The 22,535-nt window shown below is 44.2% G+C and overlaps 3 non-coding genes across 3 annotated transcripts; all 3 read left to right on the top strand.

Annotated features, from left to right (window-relative positions):
• The first annotated feature begins 3,652 nt into the window (after positions 1-3,652).
• On the top strand, positions 3,653-3,724 carry TRNAW-CCA (transfer RNA tryptophan (anticodon CCA)). Its single transcript has one exon. It is a non-coding gene; the product is annotated as a tRNA-Trp (tRNA).
• A 5,893-nt stretch (positions 3,725-9,617) lies between these two features.
• Positions 9,618-9,689, top strand: TRNAW-CCA (transfer RNA tryptophan (anticodon CCA)). The gene has a single exon. It is a non-coding gene; the product is annotated as a tRNA-Trp (tRNA).
• A 2,275-nt stretch (positions 9,690-11,964) lies between these two features.
• Positions 11,965-12,036, top strand: TRNAW-CCA (transfer RNA tryptophan (anticodon CCA)). Its single transcript has one exon. It is a non-coding gene; the product is annotated as a tRNA-Trp (tRNA).
• The last annotated feature ends 10,499 nt before the right edge of the window (positions 12,037-22,535 follow it).

Here is a 22,535-nt window from a genome sequence, read left to right as displayed (position 1 = left end):
GTCTCTGTGATTATTAACAGAGATCATTCCACACACCCTCCAAGTAAGGGAGGAATTGCTTTACTTTCTTATTATATCCTTCTGTGAGTTAACAGAGGTATTGCACTCTGCCATAGTCTGCAGCAAAGTCTTTGCACGGTGGACCCTGACTGTCTGATACTCCTTTCGGTTATTATCAGACAGCCCCCCGTAACACACGTGAGGGTTCAAAGTGCTCATTACCCATCTAGATTTATGCCATGGGGGTATAGTTTCCAAAATGAGGCCACTTGTGGGGGAGCTCCATTGTTTAGGCACCTCAGGGGGTCTCCAAACACAACATGGCATCCACTAACTATTCCAGACAATTTTGCGTTTGAAAAGTCAAATGACGCTCCTTGCCTTCTGAGCCCCGCTGTGCGCCCAAACAATTGATTACCACCACATATGAGATATCTGTGTACTCAGGAGAAATTGCACCATACATTTTATGGTGCAATTTTTCCTGATACCCTTGTAAAAAAAGAAGCTATCTGGTAAAAGTAACAATTTTGTGGTAATTTTTTTTTTTTTTATTTTCACGGCTCAACGTTATTAACTTTTGTGAAGCCCCCAGAGGTTCAAAGTGCTCACTAAACATCTAGATAAATTCCCTGAGGGGTCTAGTTTCCAAAATGGGGTCACTTGTGGGGGAGCTCCATTGTTTAGGCACCTCAGGGGGTCTCCAAACACAACATGGCATCCACTAACTATTCCAGACAATTTTACGTTTGAAAAGTCAAATGACGCTCCTTGCCTTCTGAGCCCCGCTGTGCGCCCAAACAATTGATTACCACCACATATGAGATATCTGTGTACTCAGGAGAAATTGCACCATACATTTTATGGTGCAATTTTTCCTGATACCCTTGTAAAAAAAAAAGCTATCTGGTAGAAGTAACAATTTTGTGTTAATTTTTTTTTTTTTTATTTTCACGGCTCAACGTTATTAACTTTTGTGAAGCCCCCAGAGGTTCAAAGTGCTCACTAAACATCTAGATAAATTCCCTGAGGGGTCTAGTTTCCAAAATGGGGTCACTTGTGGGGGAGCTCCATTGTTTAGGCACCTCAGGGGGTCTCCAAACACAACATGGCATCCACTAACTATTCCAGACAATTTTACGTTTGAAAAGTCAAATGACGCTCCTTGCCTTCTGAGCCCCGCTGTGCGCCCAAACAATTGATTACCACCACATATGAGATATCTGTGTACTCAGGAGAAATTGCACCATACATTTTATGGTGCAATTTTTCCTGATACCCTTGTAAAAAAAAAGCTATCTGGTAGAAGTAACAATTTTGTGTTAATTTTTTTTGTTTTAATTTCACGGCTCAACGTTATTAACTTTTGTGAAGCCCTCAGAGGTTCAAAGTGCTCACTAAACATCTAAATAAATTCCCTGAGGGGTCTAGTTTCCAAAATGGGGTCACTTGTGGGGGAGCTCCATTGTTTAGGCACCTCAGGGGGTCTCCAAACACAACATGGCATCCACTAACTATTCCAGACAATTTTGCGTTTGAAAAGTCAAATGACGCTCCTTGCCTTCTGAGCCCCGCTGTGTGCCCAAACAATTGATTACCACCACATATGAGATATCTGTGTACTCAGGAGAAATTGCACCATACATTTTATGGTGCAATTTTTCCTGATAGCCTTGTAAAAAAAAAGCTATCTGGTAGAAGTAACAATTTTGTGTTAATTTTTTTTTTTTTTATTTTCACGGCTCAACGTTATTAACTTTTGTGAAGCTCCCAGAGGTTCAAAGTGCTCACTAAACATCTAGATAAATTCCCTGAGGGGTCTAGTTTCCAAAATGGGGTCCCTTGTGGGGGAGCTCCATTGTTTAGGCACCTCAGGGGGTCTCCAAACACAACATGGCATCCACTAACTATTCCAGACAATTTTGCGTTTGAAAAGTCAAATGACGCTCCTTGCCTTCTGAGCCCCGCTGTGCGCCCAAACAATTGATTACCACCACATATGAGATATCTGTGTACTCAGGAGAAATTGCACCATACATTTTATGGTGCAATTTTTCCTGATAGCCTTGTAAAAAAAAAGCTATCTGGTAGAAGTAACAATTTTGTGTTAATTTTTTTTTTTTTTATTTTCACGGCTCAACGTTATTAACTTTTGTGAAGCTCCCAGAGGTTCAAAGTGCTCACTAAACATCTAGATAAATTCCCTGAGGGGTCTAGTTTCCAAAATGGGGTCCCTTGTGGGGGAGCTCCATTGTTTAGGCACCTCAGGGGGTCTCCAAACACAACATGGCATCCACTAACTATTCCAGACAATTTTGCGTTTGAAAAGTCAAATGACGCTCCTTGCCTTCTGAGCCCCGCTGTGCGCCCAAACAATTGATTACCACCACATATGAGATATCTGTGTACTCAGGAGAAATTGCACCATACATTTTATGGTGCAATTTTTCCTGATACCCTTGTAAAAAAAAAAGCTATCTGGTAGAAGTAACAATTTTGTGGTAATTTTTTTTTTTTTTATTTTCACGGCTCAACGTTATTAACTTTTGTGAAGCCCCCAGAGGTTCAAAGTGCTCACTAAACATCTAGATAAATTCCCTGAGGGGTCTAGTTTCCAAAATGGGGTCACTTGTGGAGGAGCTCCATTGTTTAGGCACCTCAGGGGGTCTCCAAACACAACATGGCATCCACTAACTATTCCAGACAATTTTGCGTTTGAAAAGTCAAATGACGCTTCTTGCCTTCTGAGCCCTGCCGTGCGCCAAAACAATTGATTTCCACCACATAAAAGATATCGGTGTACTCAGGAGAACACGCACAATTAATTTTATGGAGCATTTTTTCCTGATACCCTTGTGAAAATGCTAAATTTTATGGCTAAAGTAACATTTTTGTGTAAAAAAGTTAAATTTTCATTTTTTCTTTCTACATTGATTTGGTTGCTGTGAAGCTCCTAAAGGGTTAATAAACTTCTTGGATGTGGTTTTGAGCAGAGTGAGGGGTGCAGATTTTAGAATGGGGTCACTTTTGGGTATTTTCTGTCACCTAGGCCTCTCAAAGTCACTCCAAATGTGATGTGGTACCTAAAAAATTTTTTTTTGTAAATTTTGTTGGAAAAATGAAAAATTGCTGATGAACTTTGAACCCTTCTAACTTCCTAATGAAATTTTTTTTTTTTCCGAAAATTGCGCTGATGTAAAGCAGACATGTTGGAAATGTTATTTAGTAACTATTTTGTGTGACATATCTCTCACATTTATGGGCATAAAATTTCAAATTTTGAAAATTGCAAAATTTTCAAAATTTTCGCCAAATTTTCGAAATTTTCACAAATAAACGCAAAACATATCGGCCTAAATTTACCACTGACATAAAGTATAATATGTCACGAAAAAACAATGTCAGAATCGCCAGGATCCGTTGAAGTGTTCCAGAGTTATAACCTGTCAAAGTGACACTGGTCAAAATTGCAAAAAATGGCCGGGTCTTTAAGGTGAAAACAGGCTGGGGGCTGAAGGGGTTAAGATGCTCAATCATCCTTGTTTATGTCGTTTTATGATGGTGCGTAAAAGTAGTTACTTTCTGAAACATCTAATGGTAAAGAATCAAATAATATTCAGATTTTATCTTGTCAAACACTTATCTTTCAGCTGACCTCGTGGCGCAACGGTAGCGCGTCTGACTCCAGATCAGAAGGTTGCGTGTTCAAATCACGTCGGGGTCAATAGTCTGTTCCTGTTTTTGAAAAATTAGGAAATACAACCATTTTCTACATTCTTGTCATCAACGGAACCACTTAAACCTCCTGAAAAAAGTTGAAGCCATATTTCCACACAGTGTCTGAAAGAGTCATCTTTTAAAATTTTACAAGAAAGAAATCTTCTGAACAATACTGTGATGACGAGAATTTTTGGGAATCCAGATCTGACCATTATAACTTAAAATCACCTCGACATCACCAACAATTTGGTCTTTGTATATATGAAGAAACATGGTCCTCAAAAAGATTCTGGATGTTAAATGTAAACCTTTCTTCCTAATAGCAATATGTTAACTCATTCTTGATTTTGTAGTTTTGGGGTATGGCTAAAAGAATAAAAAAGTCTATACAAACGATATATAAAAATTTTCCAATCTTTATGAAACAAGCATTTTTCTAAATGAAATGTTCCTGGCAAAAAATAAACTGACATATGTTTCTAACTTTATCTTTTGATGTAACAGTCGTGTGCCTGACTCATGGAATCACAAAGATGATAATTTCTAGATTCCGATCTTAAACTGGAAATCCCTGAATATTAAGATTAAGATGCTCAATCATCCTTCTTTATGTCGTTTTATGATGGTGCGTAAAAGTAGATACTTTCTGGAACATCTAGTGGTAAAGAATTAAATAATATTTAGATTTAATCTTGTCACTTATCTTTCAGCTGACCTCGTGGCGCGACGGTAGCGCGTCTGGCTCCAGATCAGAAGGTTGCGTGTTAAAATCACGTCGGGGTCAATAGTCTGTTCCTGTTTTTAAAAAATTAGGAAATACAACCATTTTCTACATTCATGTCATGAACGGAACCACTTAGACCTCCTGAAAAAAAGTTGAAGCCATATTTAACCCTTTAGTGACGGAGCTAATTTTCACCTTAATGACCAGACCAAATTTTGCAATTCTGACCAGTGTCACTTCATGAGGTTATAACTCTGGAACGCTTCAACGGATCCCGGTGATTCTGAGATTGTTTTTTCGTCACATATTGGACTTCATGTTAGTACCAAATTTAGGACAATATTTTTTGTGTTTATTTATGAAAAAAATTGAATATTGGCAAAAATTTTGAAAATTTAGCAATTTTCCACTTTTGAATTTTTATACCGTTAAACCAGAGATTTCTGTGACACAAAATAGTTAATAAATAACATTTCCCACATGTCTACTTTACATCAGCACAATTTTGGAAACAAAATTTTTTTTTGTTAAGAAGTTAGAGGGGTTCAAAGTTTATCAGCAATTTCTCATTTTTACATCAAAATTTACAAAACCAGTTTTTTAGGGACCACATCACATTTGAAGTGACTTCAATAGGCCTAGATGACAGAAAATACCCAAAAGTGACACCATTCTAAAAACTGCACCCCCCAAGGTACTCAAAACCACATTCAAGAAGTTTATTAACCCTTCAGGTGCTTCACATGAACAAAAGCAATGTGGAATGAAAAAAAGCAAAAATTAAATTTTACCTAAAAATGTTGCTCTAACCCAAATTTATTCACTTTTAGAAGAAATAACACAACAAAATGGACCACAAAACTTGTTCCCCACTTTCTTATGAGTGCGCTGATACTCCACATGTGGTCAGAAACCTCTGTTTGGATAAATGGGAGGGCTCGGAACAGAAGGAGCAATATTTGAATTTTGGAAAGCAAATTTGGCTGAAATAGATTGCGGGCACCATGTTGCATTTACAGGTCCGCTAAGGTACCTAAACAGAAGAAATCCCTCACAAGTGACACCATTTTGGAAACTAGACCCCTCAAGGCTTCTATCTAGGGGTATAGTGAGCATTTTAGATCCACAGGTACTTCACAGATTTTGTTAACGTTACGTTGTCATATTGAAAATTTTATTAATTTTCTCAAAAATGTTGCTTTAGCATCAATTTTCTCACTTTTTCAAGAGGTAATTCCAAAAATTTGACCTCAAGGTTTGTTAACCACTTTTTTATGAGCGCGGTGATACCTCACATGTGGTCTGAAACCTTTGTTTGGACAAATGGGAGGGCTTGGAACGAAAGGAGCAATATTTGAATTTTAGAAAGGAAATTTGCCTGAAAAAGATTGCGGGCACCATGTCGCATTTGGAGGTCCCCTAAGGTACCTAAACAGCAGAAACCCCGCACAAGTGACCCCATTTTGGAAACTAGGCCCCTCAAGGAATTTATCTAGATGTTTGGTGAGTACCCTGAACCCTCAGGTGCTTCACAGAATTTTATAACGTTGAGCCATGAAAAAAAAAAAATAAAATTTTACCACAAAATTGTTATTTCAACCAGGTAGCTTTTTTTTTTACAAGAGTAAAAGGAAAAAATTCAGCATAACATTTATTGTGCAATTTCTCCTGAGTTTGGCGATACCTTATATGTGGTGGAAATCAACTGTTTGGGCGCATGGCAGGGCTCGGAAGGGAAGGAGCGCCATTTGACTGCAAAATTGGCTGGAATCAATAGCGGACGCCAGGTTGCATTTGGAGAGCCCCTGAGGTGCCTAAACAGTGGCGGTCCCCCACAAGTGACTCCATTCTGGAAACAAGACACCTCAAGGCTTTTATCTAGGTGTATAGTGAGCAGTTTGAATCCACGAGTACTTCACAGAATTTGATAAGCTTAGGTTGCCATATTGAAAATTTTCATTTTTTTCACAAAAATGTTGCTTTAGCATCAAATTTCTCACTTTTTCAAGAGACAACAACAAACCGTGGACCCCACAGGTTGTTATCCAATGTCTTATGAGCACAGGGATACCCCACATGTGGCCAAAAACCTCTGTTTGGATAAATGGGAGGGCTTGGAATGGAGGGAGCACCATTTGAATTCTGGAAAAGTTGAAATAAATTGCGGGCACCATGTCACATTTGCAGGGCCCCTTGGGTACCTATACAGCAGAAACCCCCCACAAGTGACTCCATTTTGGAAACTGGATTTTATTCAGGAGTATAGTAAGCATTTTGAATCCACAGGTACTTCACAAAAATGTTGCTGTAGCAACAAATGTCTCACTTTTAGGCTATGTGGCCATGATCCAGCGACACGGCGTCTAGTACACAGTGTCAGCCTCCTGCAGAGATGTGAGTGTTGTCCACGGGAGAACGCAGCTACCCATGCCCACGATTTGGGTTCAGGCCGCTGTGGAGCTCTATGCTACCTGCAGAGAACACTCATCTCCGCAGCATAAATTGACATGCTGAGGCTCGGGAAGCTGCACCACAGGTCGGTTTATGCTGCGGAGAAAAGAAGCACATTGGGCATGGGATTTCTAAAAATCCTTCCACTGTGCTTCTACTGCACAACGCAGCATTATGGACGCAGGGAAAACACTCTGCGCCCAAAACGCTGCAAACCCTGATCGTGGGCACATAGCCTAAAATGCTACAATGGATGAATGGATAGATGTCAAACATATATAACGTCCCACCCCCTGCATATTCTAAGCTGGCGCCCTTTAGTGCCTTTCATGTGGCACTAAAGGGTGCCTAGCCTTGTATTTAGCCCCCCAAAAAATTAATAATTAAAATAAACGACGTGGGGTCCCCCCTATTTTTGATAGCCAGCTAGGGTAAAGCAGACAGCTGTAGCCTGCAAACCACAGCTGACAGCTTCACCTTGTCTGGTGATCAATTTGGAGGGCTCCACAGGCGTTTTTTTAAAAAAAAAACAAAACGTGGGGTCCCCCCCAAATTAGATCACCAGCCAAGGTGAAGCGGACAGCTGGGGTCTGGTATTCTCAGGGTGGGAAGAGCCATGGTTATTGGACTCTTCCCAGCCTAAAAATAGCAGGCCGCAGCCGCCCCAGAAGTGGCGCATCCATTAGATGCGCCAATCCTGGCGCTTCGCCCCAGCTCATCCCGCGCCCTGGTGCGGTGGCAGACGGGGTAATATATGGGGTTGATACCAGCTGTAATGTCACCTGGCATCAAGCCCTGGGGTTAGTGATGTCACGGCATCTGAACAGATACCCGACATCACTAACCCAGTCAGTAATAGAAAAAAATAAAGACAAAAAAAAAATTTATTTGAAAAAAAAACTCCCCGAAACATTCCTCTTACCAATTTATTGAAAATAAAGAAATTCCGGTCGCTGTAATCCATTTTGGAGGTCCCACGCCGACTCTGGATCTTCTAGAATATGGGGAGCACGTTCAGGGAACGTATCCCCCGTTTTCTGGAAGAGCAAGCTCTCCATGAGCAGTGTGGGTGCAGTAATCTGAGAATACTGCACTCACACTGCCCCGGTCCAACCTAGGGCAGAGTGACCTGCAGTAACCTCATTCCAGAATATGAGGGGCACGCTCACAGAACGTACCCCCCATTTTCTGGAACAGCAGTCTCTCCATGTGAGGAGTGTGACTGCAGATTACCGCACTCACCCTCCCCCGGTCCACAGTGGAGCCTGTGCATCAGCGACGTCAGGGTCCCTGCTTGCAGGGATCCAGCTGACAGCCGCTGTCTGCGCATGCGCCGCCAGCATTGAAGAAGGAGGCGGCGTGATCGCGGGACGGAGCGGAAGACAGGTAACGTAAGACCGGGGGCTGGGGGGGGTGACGGGGGGTGACCTAGTGGGACCTGGGGACACCTTTCTGTCGCATGTGACCTGTCACATGCGGCAGAAAGCGCAGAATGAATGCGGCCGCGCGCTGTGCGCCGCCATCTTCCACGCTCCGGAGGGGGGAGGGGGGTGGTGGCTCTGGAGAACCGGAGGGGGCTCCGGTGACCAGAGGGCTCCGGTGGACCGGAGGAGGGGTCAGGGGGAGGACATTTCCCTCCGATCTGAAATGTTTGATCATTTCAGATCGGAGGAAAATGACTGCAGAGCCGGCGCCGGCGGCAGTTTTCTGTTCGCTTCGGCGCCATTTTGGATGTCCGGTGGGGGTAGGGGTGGGGGTGGGGGGACTCTCCGGTACCGGGGGCTTTGGGGGCACTAGGAGGTTAGATTTCTTTCTCATCTGACATGTTTGATCATGTCAGATGAAAAAGAAATCAGTTTTACCGGCCATTTCTTTTTTTTTTCATGTGTTCGTCGGTATACAGTGTATACCGCCGATCACATGATCGGGGTCCAAAAAAAACACCCCGATTCATAATCTGGGGGGTCTCAGCTACCCCCGGTAGCTGAAACCCCCGAGATTTTCGGTCGTTGGGGGCGCTACAGGGTTTTTTCGGGCCGCCGCTTTAAAGCGGCGGAACAGAATAAGTACCCTGTTTTGCCGCCGCTTTAAGTCGTACGGTCGTCGTTATGAGGTTAAACACAATGTCTGAAAGAGTCATCTTTTAAAACTTTACAAGAAAGAAATCTTCTGAACAATACTGTGATGACGAGAATTTTTGGGAATCCAGATCTGACCATTATAACTAAAAATCACCTCGACATCACCAACAATTTCGTCTTTGTATATATGAAGAAACATGGTCCTCAACTAGATTCTGGATGTTAAATGTAAACCTTTATTCCTAATAGCAATATGTTAACTCATTCTTATTTTTGTAGTTTTGGGGTATGGCTAAAAGAATAAAAAAGTCTATACAAATGATATATAAAAATTTTCCAATCTTTATGAAACAAGCATTTTTCTAAATGAAATGTTCCTGGCAAAAATAAACTGAGATATGTTTCTAACTTTATCTTTTGATGTAACATTCCTGTGCCTGACTCATGGAATCATAAAGATGATAATTTCTAGATTCCGATCTTAAACTGGAAATCCCTGAATATTAAGATTAAGATGCTCAATCATCCTTGTTTATGTCGTTTTATGATGGTGCGTAAAAGTAGTTACTTTCTGGAACATCTAATGGTAAAGAATCAAATAATATTCAGATTTTATCTTGTCAAACACTTATCTTTCAGCTGACCTCGTGGCGCAACGGTAGCGCGTCTGACTCCAGATCAGAAGGTTGCGTGTTCAAATCACGTCGGGGGCAATGGTATGTTCCTGTTTTTGAAAAATTAGGAAATACAACCATTTTCTACATTCTTGTCATCAACGGAACCACTTAAACCTCCTGAAAAAAGTTGAAGCCATATTTCCACACAGTGTCTGAAAGAGTCATCTTTTAAAATTTTACAAGAAAGAAATCTTCTGAACAATACTGTGATGACGAGAATTTTTGGGAATCCAGATCTGACCATTATAACTTAAAAATACCTCGACATCACCAACAATTTGGTTTTTGTATATATGAAGAAACATGGTCCTCAACTAGATTCTGGATGTTAAATGTAAACCTTTCTTCCTAATAGCAATATGTTAACTCATTCTTGTTTTTGTAGTTTTGGAGTATGGCTAAAAGAATAAAAAAGTCTATACAAATGATATATAAAAATTTCCATTCTGTATGAAACAAGCATTTTTCTAAATGAAATGTTCCTGGCAAAAAATAAACTGACATATGTTTCTAACTTTATCTTTTGATGTAACATTCGTGTGCCTGACTCATGGAATCACAAAGATGATAATTTCTAGATTCCGATCTTAAACTGGAAATCCCTGAATATTAAGATTAAGATGCTCAATCATCCTTGTTTATGTCGTTTTATGATGGTGCGTAAAGGTAGATACTTTCTGGAACATCTGGTGGTAAAGAATCAAATAATATTCAGATTTTATCTTGTCATACACTTATCTTTCAGCTGAACTCGTGGCGCAACGGTAGCACGTCTGACTCCAGATCAGAAGGTTGCGTGTTCAAATCACGTCGGGGTTAATAGTCTCTTCCTGTTTTTGAAAAATTAGGAAATACAACCATTTTCTACATTCATGTCATGAACGGAACCACTTAGACCTCCTGAAAAAAGTTGAAGCCATATTTAACACAGTGTCTGAAAGAGTCATCTTTTAAAACTTTACAAGAAAGAAATCTTCTGAACAATACTGTGATGACGAGAATTTTTGGGAATCCAGATCTGACCATTATAACTTAAAATCACCTCGACATCACCAACAATTTGGTCTTTGTATATATGAAGAAACATGGTCCTCAACTAGATTCTAGATGTTAAATGTAAACCTTTCTTCCTAATAGCAATATGTTAACTCATTCTTGTTTTCGTAGTTTTGGGGTATGGCTAAAAGAATAAAAAAGTCTATACAAATGATATATAAAAATTTTCAAATCTTTATGAAACAAGCATTTTTAAAATGAAATGTTCCTGGCAAAAATAAACTGAGATATGTTTCTAACTTTATCATTTGATGTAACATTCGTGTGCCTGACTCATGGAATCACAAAGATGATAATTTCTAGATTGCGATCTTAAACTGGAAATCCCTAAATATTAAGATTAAGATGCTCAATCATCCTTGTTTATGTCATTTTATGATGGTGCATAAAAGTAGTTACTTTCTGGAACATCTAATGGTAAAGAATCAAATAATATTCAGATTTTATCTTGTCAAACACTTATCTTTCAGCTGACCTCGTGGCGCAACGGTAGCGCGTCTAACTCCAGATCAGAAGGTTGTGTGTTCAAATCACGTCAGGGTCAAGAGTCTGTTCCTGTTTTTGAAAAATTAGGAAATACAACCATTTTCTACATTCATGTCATGAACGGAACCACTTAAACCTCCTGAAAAAAGTTGAAGCCATATTTAAACACAGTGTCTGAAAGAGTCATCTTTTAAAATTTTACAAGAAAGAAATCTTCTGAACAATACTGTGATGACGAGAATTTTTGGGAATCCAGATCTGACCATTATAACTTAAAATCACCTCGACATCACCAACAATTTGGTCTTTGTATATATGAAGAAACATGGTCCTCAACTAGATTCTGGATGTTAAATGTAAACCTTTCTTCCTAATAGCAATATGTTAACTCATTCTTGTTTTTGTAGTTTTGGGGTTTGGCTAAAAGAATAAAAAAGTCTATACAAATGATATATAAAAATTTTCCAATCTTTATGAAACAAGCATTTTTCTAAATGAAATGTTCCTGGCAAAAATAAACTGAGATATGTTTCTAACTTTATCTTTTGATGTAACATTCGTGTGCCTGACTCATGGAATCACAAAGATGATGATTTCTAGATTCCGATCTTAAACTGGAAATCCATGAATATTAAGATTAAGATGCTCAATCATCCTTGTTTATGTCGTTTTATGATGGTGTGTAAAAGTAGTTACTTTCTGGAACATCTAATGGTAAAGAATCAAATAATATTCAGATTTTATCTTGTCAAACACTTATCTTTCAGCTGACCTCGTGGCGCAACGGTAGCGCGTCTGACTCCAGATCAGAAGGTTGCGTGTTCAAATCACGTCGGGGTCAATAGTATGTTCCTGTTTGTGAAAAATTAGGAAATACAACCATTTTCTACATTCATGTCATGAACGGAACCACTTAGACCTCCTGAAAACAGTTAAAGCCATATTTAAACACAGTGTCTGAAAGAGTCATCTTTTAAAACTTTACAAGAAAGAAATCTTCTGAACAATACTGTGATGACGAGAATTTTTGGGAATCCAGATCTAACCATTATAACTTAAAATCACCTCAACATCACCAACAATTTGGTCTTTGTATATATGAAGAAACATGGTCTTCAACTAGATTCTGGATGTTAAATGTAAACCTTTCTTCCTAATAGCAATATGTTAACTAGAGATGAGCGAACCGGTCGCGGTTTGGCTCGAGGTTGGTTCGCCGAACGGACCTCCCGTTCGAGTTCGGTTCGTCGAAGGTTCGACGAACCGAACTCGAACTGCATAGGAAACAATGGCAGGCAATCTCAAACACAGAAAAACACCTAGAAAACACCCTCAAAGGTGTCCAAAAGGTCACAAACAACTCACAACACATGGGAAAGTGACAAGGACATATACTCATGCGAAAACAAAAGAGCTGGACAAGGAAAAAGAGGAGGACACACAGATATATGAGTATATGCAAGGAAACATGCCATTATTGTGCAACTTGAGCCCTGCTCATTCTTGGCTTCCAATCTTGATAAATTGCCTGAGCTCGCCACGTACGTCTTGGGGATCTTGTCGTGTCCTGCAGCCAGCGTTCTCTCTGAACCTGTCTTCAGTGCTTCTGTGGGTCTGCTGGCAGATAAGCACACGTGTCTGTCCACTGACAATGTGGACATGGCTCTCAGAGGACTTTTCTTCCCCGGGGTCAGCCAGGGGACGGGAAAGGCACGCGTATTTTTGAGAGTGCTTCATGCAAAGCATCTTTTTCTTTTTCAAAAGGGGGCTCAACCGATGCCAGTCAAGTGGGGTGTGTGTGGCCCAGTGAGTGGCAACGAGGGAGACTGTGGTTGGAGTCCCCTCGCTGTGTTTCTAAAAGAACCAAGATGAACAAGTCATGGCTCTCAGAGGACTTTTCTTCCCCGGGGTCAGCCAGGGGACGGGAAAGGCACGCGTATTTTTGAGAGTGCTTCATGCAAAGCATCTTTTTCTTTTTCAAAAGGGGGCTCAACCGATGCCAGTCAAGTGGGGTGTGTGTGGCCCAGTGAGTGGCAACGAGGGAGACTGTGGTTGGAGTCCCCTCGCTGTGTTTCTAAAAGAACCAAGATGAACAAGTCATGGCTCTCAGAGGACTTTTCTTCCCCGGGGTCAGCCAGGGGACGGGAAAGGCACGCGTATTTTTGAGAGTGCTTCATGCAAAGCATCTTTTTCTTTTTCAAAAGGGGGCTCAACCGATTCCAGTCAAGTGGGGTGTGTGTGGCCCAGTGAGTGGCAACGAGGGAGACTGTGGTTGGAGTCCCCTCGCTGTGTTTCTAAAAGAACCAAGATGAACAAGTCATGGCTCTCAGAGGACTTTTCTTCCCCGGGGTCAGCCAGGGGACGGGAAAGGCACGCGTATTTTTGAGAGTGCTTCATGCAAAGCATCTTTTTCTTTTTCAAAAGGGGGCTCAACCGATGCCAGTCAAGTGGGGTGTGTGTGGCCCAGTGAGTGGCAACGAGGGAGACTGTGGTTGGAGTCCCCTCGCTGTGTTTCTAAAAGAACCAAGATGAACAAGTCATGGCTCTCAGAGGACTTTTCTTCCCCGGGGTCAGCCAGGGGACGGGAAAGGCACGCGTATTTTTGAGAGTGCTTCATGCAAAGCATCTTTTTCTTTTTCAAAAGGGGGCTCAACCAATGCCAGTCAAGTGGGGTGTGTGTGGCCCAGTGAGTGGCAACGAGGGAGACTGTGGTTGGAGTCCCCTCGCTGTGTTTCTAAAAGAACCAAGATGAACAAGTCATGGCTCTCAGAGGACTTTTCTTCCCCGGGGTCAGCCAGGGGACGGGAAAGGCACGCGTATTTTTGAGAGTGCTTCATGCAAAGCATCTTTTTCTTTTTCAAAAGGGGGCTCAACCGATGCCAGTCAAGTGGGGTGTGTGTGGCCCAGTGAGTGGCAACGAGGGAGACTGTGGTTGGAGTCCCCTCGCTGTGTTTCTAAAAGAACCAAGATGAACAAGTCATGGCTCTCAGAGGACTTTTCTTCCCCGGGGTCAGCCAGGGGACGGGAAAGGCACGCGTATTTTTGAGAGTGCTTCATGCAAAGCATCTTTTTCTTTTTCAAAAGGGGGCTCAACCGATGCCAGTCAAGTGGGGTGTGTGTGGCCCAGTGAGTGGCAACGAGGGAGACTGTGGTTGGAGTCCCCTCGCTGTGTTTCTAAAAGAACCAAGATGAACAAGTCATGGCTCTCAGAGGACTTTTCTTCCCTGGGGTCAGCCAGGGGACGGGAAAGGCACGCGTATTTTTGAGAGTGCTTCATGCAAAGCATCTTTTTCTTTTTCAAAAGGGGGCTCAACCGATGCCAGTCAAGTGGGGTGTGTGTGGCCCAGTGAGTGGCAACGAGGGAGACTGTGGTTGGAGTCCCCTCGCTGTGTTATACATGCTTTTAGAAGGGCATGACATGGCTTGGAGGTTGACTTTCATAAAATGCAAACTGTTGGCTACCAAAATGCTGCCTTTCCAACAACTGTGGTTATAGGCAATGAGGAACATACTGATGAAGATGAGACGCAGATACCCGATTGGGATGACAACTTAAATATTCGGTCAGGGCAAGAAGAAACTCGGTCTGAGGGGGAGGGGAGTGCAAACACAACAATTGATGATGAAGTTCTAGATCCCACCTACTGTCAACCCACAGTCAGACACTTGAGGAGGTCAATAGAGGCGGTGGAGGAGGATGCAACCGACGTCGAAGTAACCTGGCGCCTTCCTGGACACAGTCGGAGCACTGGTAGCACGTCTACAACTGCATCCTCAGCCACCACTCTGCCTCTGAGCATTATTCGGGGTGGATCAACAGGTCGCATGGCCTCTAAGCCTTGCCTAGCCTGGTCCTTTTTTGACATAAAAAAAGATCGGCCAAATTATGTGATCTGTAACATTTGCCATGGTTATCTTAGTAGAGGTCAAAACCTCAGCAGTTTGACAACTTCTTCCATGAATCGTCACATGAATAAATATCATATGGCCTGGTGGGAAGCTCACCGTGCTGCAATGCGGCCTAGTGGAGCCAACCATCCACCGCCTGCCCCTTCCAGGGCATCCGCGCGCTCGTCATCTTCTAGGACTGTGGGGACAGCTGTCACACCTGTTTTTCCACCCACAACTTCCACCACTGTAACCGCAACAGGCAGTTTGCTTGGTAGGTCGTCAGTTGGTTTGGAAGGGGAAACAAGTGAGTGTGTACAGCTCTCTCAGACATCGATAGCACCAACTTTGGATGAAGGCAACATCATGTCTCCGCCTGCACTTTCCTCCCAAAGCTGCATTTTTCCAGGGACACCCTACTCAACACCGTCTACACACAGCAGCCAGATCTCTGTCCCTCAGATGTGGTCAAATAAAAGGCCACTTCCTTCGACCCATGACAAAGCGAAGAGGTTGACTCTATCCCTCTGTAAGCTGTTGGCTACAGAAATGCTGCCTTTCCGCCTAGTGGACACACAGGATTTTAGAGACCTTATATCTGTCGCTGTGCCCCAGTACCAGATGCCTAGTCGCCACTACTTCTCTAAGAAAGGTGTGCCCGCGCTACACCAGCATGTCGCACACAATATCACCGCTTCCTTGAGAAACTCTGTGTGTGAACGGGTGAATTTCAGCACCGATACTTGGACCAGTAAGCATGGACAGGGACGTTACATGTCGCTGACTGGGCACTGGGTAACTATGGTGATAGATGGTGAAGGGTCTGCTGCACAAGTCTTGCCGTCCCCACGACTTGTGTGTCAATCCTCTGTCTGTCCAAGTTCCGCCACTGCTTCTGCATCCTCCACCTCATCTGGGTCCTCCACCTCCGCCCCAAGCCTGCCTGGTCAGGCCACCAGCGTTCTCACTGCGCAGAAGGAATCACGCACCCCTCATTACTATGCTGGCAGCAGAGCGCAACGGCATCAGGCGGTCTTTAGCTTGACATGTCTTGGGAATAAGAGTCACACAGCTGAGGAGTTGTGGTCAGCTCTGCGGTCCGAGTTTAATAAATGGTTGTCTCCACTCAACCTGCAGCCTGGTAAGGCCGTGTGCGACAATGCTGCAAACCTGGGTGCGGCCCTTCGCCTGGGCAAGGTGACACACGTGCCTTGTATGGCTCACGTGTTGAACCTTGTTGTCCAGCAATTTTTAACACACTATCCCGGCCTAGATGGCCTTCTGACCAGGGCACGGAAACTGTCTGCAGTGCTCACTTCCGCCGTTCAAGCGCCGCAGCTGAGCGACTTGCATCTCTCCAGAAGTCTTTCGGCCTGCCGGTTCATCGCCTGAAATGCGATGTGGCGACACGCTGGAATTCAACTCTCCACATGTTACAGCGACTGTGGCAGCACCGCAGAGCCCTGGTGCAATACGTCATGACGTATAGCCTGGGCCAACGAGATGCAGAGGTGGGGCAGATCACCCTGATGGAGTGATCTCAGATCACGGACCTATGCACCCTTCTGCACAGTTTCGACATGGCGACGAATATGTTTAGCGCTGACAATGCCATTATCAGCATGACGATTACAGTCATTTACATGCTGGAGCACACGCTAAACACTATTCGGAGTCAGGGGGTGGGACAACAGGAAGGGGAGGAACTACAGGAGGATTCATATGCGCAAGACACAACAACATCACCAAGGTCCAGACGTTCATCATCACCAACGCGGCAGGCATGGGACCATGGGGGACAGGGATCAACAAGGGCGCATGGTAGCAGGCGAGATGTTGAGGAAGGTGCAGGAGGACATGAAGATATGGAGGACGAACTGTCCATGGACATGGAAGACTCAGCTGATGAGGGGGACCTTGGTCAAATTTAAGTTGAAAGAGGTTGGGGGGAGATGACAGAGGAAGAAAGAACGGTTAGCACCTCTATGCCACAAACACAGCGTGGACTTGGTCCGCATGGCTGCGCAAGACACATGAGTGCCTTCTTGTTGCACTACCTCCAACATGACCCTCATATTGTCAAAATTAGAAGTGATGATGACTACTGGCTTGCCACACTATTAGATCCCCGGGACAAGTCCAAATTTTGTGACATAATTCCACCCATAGAAAGGGACGCACGTATGCAGGAGTATCAGCAGAAGCTGTTACTCGATCTTAGCTCGGCTTTTCCACCAAACAACCGTGCAGGTGAAGGGAGTGATTCTCCCAGTTGTAACTTGACAAACATGGGACGGCCTCGTCATCTTCAACAGTCTACCCGTACCAGTAGGACCGTATCTGGTGCTGGTAACAGCAATTTTATGGAATCTTTTCATAATTTATTTAGACCCTCCTTTGCAAGGCCACCAGAGACATCAAGTGTGTCACATAGTCAACGGATGGAGAGGATGATACAGGAGTATCTCCAAATGAACATCGATGCAATGACTTTGCAAATGGAGCCTTGCTCCTTTTGTGCTTCAAATCTAGAAAAATGTCAAGAGCTCTCCAGTTACGCCTTGAAGATTTTGTCGTGTCCAGCTGCCAACGTTGTGTCTGAACGTGTCTTCAGTGCTGCTGGGTGTGTGCTGAGTGCTGACAGATAAGCGCACGCGTCTGTCCAGTGACAATGTGGACAGACTGACGTTCATCAAAATGAACAAGTCATGGATCCAGAAGGAATTTACTACCCCTGTGTCATCCTGGGGAGAGTAAATGCTTGTGGATTTGGAATGTGCTTGATGCAAATCAAAACATCCTGTTTGCAACTAGGGCACAAGTCCTGCCACTGATGGGGTGTCTGTGTGCCCAATTTGGGGAAAAAAGGTAGACTCCGCTTGGAGTAACCCTTGCTTGCTGTGTTTTTTAAAAATGATACAAGATGAACAGATCTGAAGGCAAGATGAAGGCAACATCATGTCTCCGCCTGCACTTTTCTCACAAACCTGCATTTTTCCAGGGACACCCTACTCAACACCGTCTACAGACAGCAGCCAGATCTCTGTCCCTCAGATGTGGTCAAATAAAAGGCCACTTACTGCGACCCATGACAAAGCTAAGTGGTTGACTCTATCCCTCTGTAAGCTGTTGGCTACCGAAATGCTGCCTTTACGCGTAGTGGACACACAGGATTTTACAGACCTTATGTCTGTCGCTGTGCCCCAGTACCAGATGCCCAATCACCACTGCTTCTCCAAGAAAAGCATGCCCGCGCTACACCAGCATGTCGCACACAACATCACCACTTCCTTGAGAAAATCTGTGTGCGACAGGGTGCATTTCAACACAGATACTTGGACCAGTAAGCATAGACAGGGTCATTACATGTCACTGACTGGGCACTGGCAAACTATGGTGAGAGATGGAGAAGGGTCTGCTGTACAAGTCTTGCCGTCCCCACGAGTTGTTTCAATCCTTGTTCTGTATGTAGAAGTTAATACACTGCTTCTGCCTCTTCAACCTCGTGTGGGTCCTCTACCTTGGTGCAAACCCTGTGTGGTCAGGCCACCCTTCCTTGCAACTGCGCACAAGGACTACCACACACCTCCTTACTATGCTGGCAGCAGAGCTCAATGCCATCAGGCGGTCAAAGTTTTACTTTGAAATGTATGGGAAATGTGAGTCACACCGCTATTACAGAGAATAGTAGTCAGGCAGGGTCAAAACATTAATTGAGGAACAGGAACAGAATGGGACGGCCAGGAAAGAATCAGAAAACAAGCAGAGGTGAAATGCGTATCGGCCAACAAGGTACATAAACAGCAAGCAGGAAAAGTAGTCAGGTAACAAGCACACAAAATCATAAAACTGAACTGGGGGTAAAATTAACCAGAGGTTCATAGCTATGTCTGGCAGTGGTCTGCAGACAGGATGGGCATAAAAAAGGGTGTGGTGTCTTCCCATTGGTTGTAGCTGAATGATGGTATTTCATCTGTGAGATACCCACCAGCTACATTCAGCCAGAGATTCTGCATCTGTCAAGGTAATGCAGCCCAGTGGGTGAGCATAACCTGCGTCCACCTGCGCCGCTGGCATTGACTACTCTCCCATCATCAGCACTATTCATGAAAGGAACACGTTGTCACCTGGCGACCGGAGTACAAATTGACGGAGCGGACTCCGTTGGTGACTTAACAGCCGTGTGCGGCAATGATGCAAACCTGGCTGCGGGCCATCCTCAGGGCAATGTGACACACGTGCCTTTTAGGGCTCACGTGTTGAACCGAATTCGCCAGCAATTTTTAAAACACCATCATGGCCTACATGGCCTTGTGCAGTGGGCACGCTCGCTATGTGCTCACTTCCATCGTGCGCACACAGCAGCTCAACAACTTTCATCACTCCGGAAGTCTTAGGGTCTGGCAGTTAAACGCCGTAAATGCGATGTTTCGACACGCAGGAATTGGAATCTGCACATGTTGCAGCATGTGTGGCAGCACCGCAGAGCCCTGCTGAAATACGGTAAGACATATAGCCTGGGATAACTTGATCCAGAGGTGGTGCAGATCACGCTGCTGGAGTGGTGTCAGATCAAGGACCTATGCACCCTGCTACACAGTTTTGAAATGTCGACGAAGATGTTTAGCACTGGCAATGTCATTCTCAGCGTGACAATTCTGGTCATCTACATGATGGAGCACACTGTAATTATTATTCGGAGTCAGGTGTTGGGACAAGAGGAAGGGGAGGAAGTACAGGAGGAGTCATATGCGGAAGGGATAACAAGATCTACGAGGTCCAGATGGTCAGCGGCACCTATGCGGCAGTCATGGTGAGGGAGAGGGATTAACAAGGGCGCATAGTATCAGCAAAAAGTGTTGATGAAAGTGCAGGAGCCCATGAAGAAATGGAGGACGAACTGGCGATGGGCATGGAAGACTCAGCAGATGAGTGAGAGCTTGCTCACATTTCAGTTGTGCGAGGTTGGGGGGAGAGGGCAGAGGAAGGATGCACGATTCTCACCTCTCTGCCACCAACACACCAAGGACTTGGTCCTCCTGGATGCACAAGACACATGAGCGCCTTCTTGCTGCACTACCTACATGACCCTCGGATTGTATGAATTTGAACTAATCCTGAATACTGGGTTGCCACACTGTTAGATCCCCGGTACAAGACAAAATTTGGCGAACTAATTCCTGCCATAGAAATAGACGCACGTATACAGGAGTATCTGCAGAATGTGGTACGCAATCTTAGATCTACTTGTCCACTAAACACCAGTGCTGCACAGAGTGAATCTCAACGCTTTGTCATGGATAGGAGGAAATGGTCTTTTACTTGTCCACATCGGAGGGACCGAGGGATGGCTGCTGTGCTGAGATGGCGTTGAGTACGGTGTCCCTGCACAGTTGCACTTTTGGTCATATCCCAAAATGAGTTGAAAAAGGACAGATGCTGTTGGAAAGGGGAACAGGTGTGTTGGAAAGGGGAAAAAAGTTTTGGTCCGTGGATTTGGTGGTTAAGCAACTGTAACATTTGCTGAAGAAACAACATCTGTTACAGTGGGACTGGCAGATTTGGATAAAGTGGTATATAATCTGTGACCGCTATATAACGAAAATTAATAAGAAAAGAAAGAGAAAGGTATATATCCCCATCAGCAGTCAGTGTCCACCGTGCTCCCAGTTGGAAAAGGAGAGGTTGGCAACTTGAAGGTTTGGTGGAGGATACAGAGCTGTGTGGCTATGAAACTAATAGTAGCCTGAACCGAGTTAGACGCCATTCGGATCTGGAGACTGTGAGCCCTGTTAGCGTCACAGGGTCCACATGCCCACCCAGCCCAGGAACTCCCTGTTAACAACACAGGGGCCATTGAGTACGCTGACCGTGTGCGTAGGGGCCACACCTGTGGACAGCAGGCGCATCAGCAGCAGCAGGCCTGTTAATGCCACTGGGCTGCACAAGCAGGACTGTTAGGACAGGAGCTGGTCTTAACCGTTCTGCGTTACCAACTGTGGTGGTGGCCTGCATCCACCACCCGATCCCTGCCTACCTCTGGCCTAAAGCCGCAATGGGTTCAACACATGGAGGTGTGCTCTTTCGGAGCATAATAGAAGACTGCGCACCTCCTTGTTGGCTCCAGCCCCTTTTATAACCTGGGTCCGCCCCAAACCAGGGTGAACCACAATGCACCTCCTGGAGACAAAAGTAGAGTGACACGTCATGAGTGGCATAACTAGCGTCCTATTTGGAAACGCAACTTCAATGATGACCTCATGGCTGCCATGACCCAAACACCTCACCAGTCATCGTCTGAGCATCAATAATGCGGTGAGAAGTCATAGGTGTGGGCCTCTGCAAGCCATTTGGGAGGACACCTGATGCCCTGTGGTCTATATGGGACCCCCACATCAGGGCCAGGGCCAAAGAGTTCATTACCGGACCTAGTCTCTGATGCAGGAAGTGCCTGAGCATGCTCAGTAGCATGAAATACAGTCTCTGAAAAAAGACTATCAGCTTTAGCATGGTGTCTATGCCCAAAACAGGACTTATACCCGGCACGGAATGCAAGCACCTGTGCAAAGAGGCTTTTCACACTTAGTGTGGGAGCATGCGCTGTATCCCGAAATGAAAACTTAGCGTCAGGAATGGCACAGTCAGGCTGAGCATACTCACTAGGCGAAACACTGTAATTATGCTGCAGCTGGGGTACATCGGCACACGCATGCGCACTAGCTGCCTCTCCACACTTAGACGTGGAGGGGAAATTTGTCTTGGAGATGCTGTCTATGAACAGAAGGAAAAGCTAAAGGAAGCCTGACTTTCTATCCCTCCGAATTATGAAATGCAGCAATGAATTCCATGAGTTTGCTATAACATTAGCGTAGCAAAATGTGCATGAGGGTGTGATGTAGAGGTGCTAGAAATAGCTTGTCACCAGTGGGGCACTAATGGAATACAACAGCCAGTTCTATGATGCCACAAAATGGCAGTATTTTGTGCTATCATTATAGCTTATTAAAAACAGAGCACGAGGTTGTCATGCAGAGGTGCTGCACATAGATTTGCAGTAGTGTGAATTGACAAAAGTACAATAGCCACGTTTAGGATACAACTAGGTACAGTGAGTGTTTGCTAGTATAATGGCTGAGTTTAAAAAAGTTTGAGTGTGCAATGCAGGCAGACGTCCTGCAAATAACGTTCCAATACTGTGAATTGACAAAAGTACAATAGCCACGTTTAGGATACAACTAGGTACAGTGAGTGTTTGCTAGTATAATGGCTGAGTTTAAAAAAGTTTGAGTGTGCAATGCAGGCAGACGTGCTGCAAATAACGTTCCAATACTGTGAATTGACAAAAGTACAATAGCCACGTTTAGGATACAACTAGGTACAGTGAGTGTTTGCTAGTATAATGGCTGAGTTTAAAAAAGTTTGAGTGTGCAATGCAGGCAGACGTCCTGCAAA

The sequence above is a fragment of the Anomaloglossus baeobatrachus genome, chromosome 4 (genome assembly GCF_048569485.1).
Source record: "Anomaloglossus baeobatrachus isolate aAnoBae1 chromosome 4, aAnoBae1.hap1, whole genome shotgun sequence".
NCBI lineage: Eukaryota > Metazoa > Chordata > Amphibia > Anura > Aromobatidae > Anomaloglossus > Anomaloglossus baeobatrachus.
This window is presented reverse-complemented; position numbering and strand designations above follow the sequence as displayed.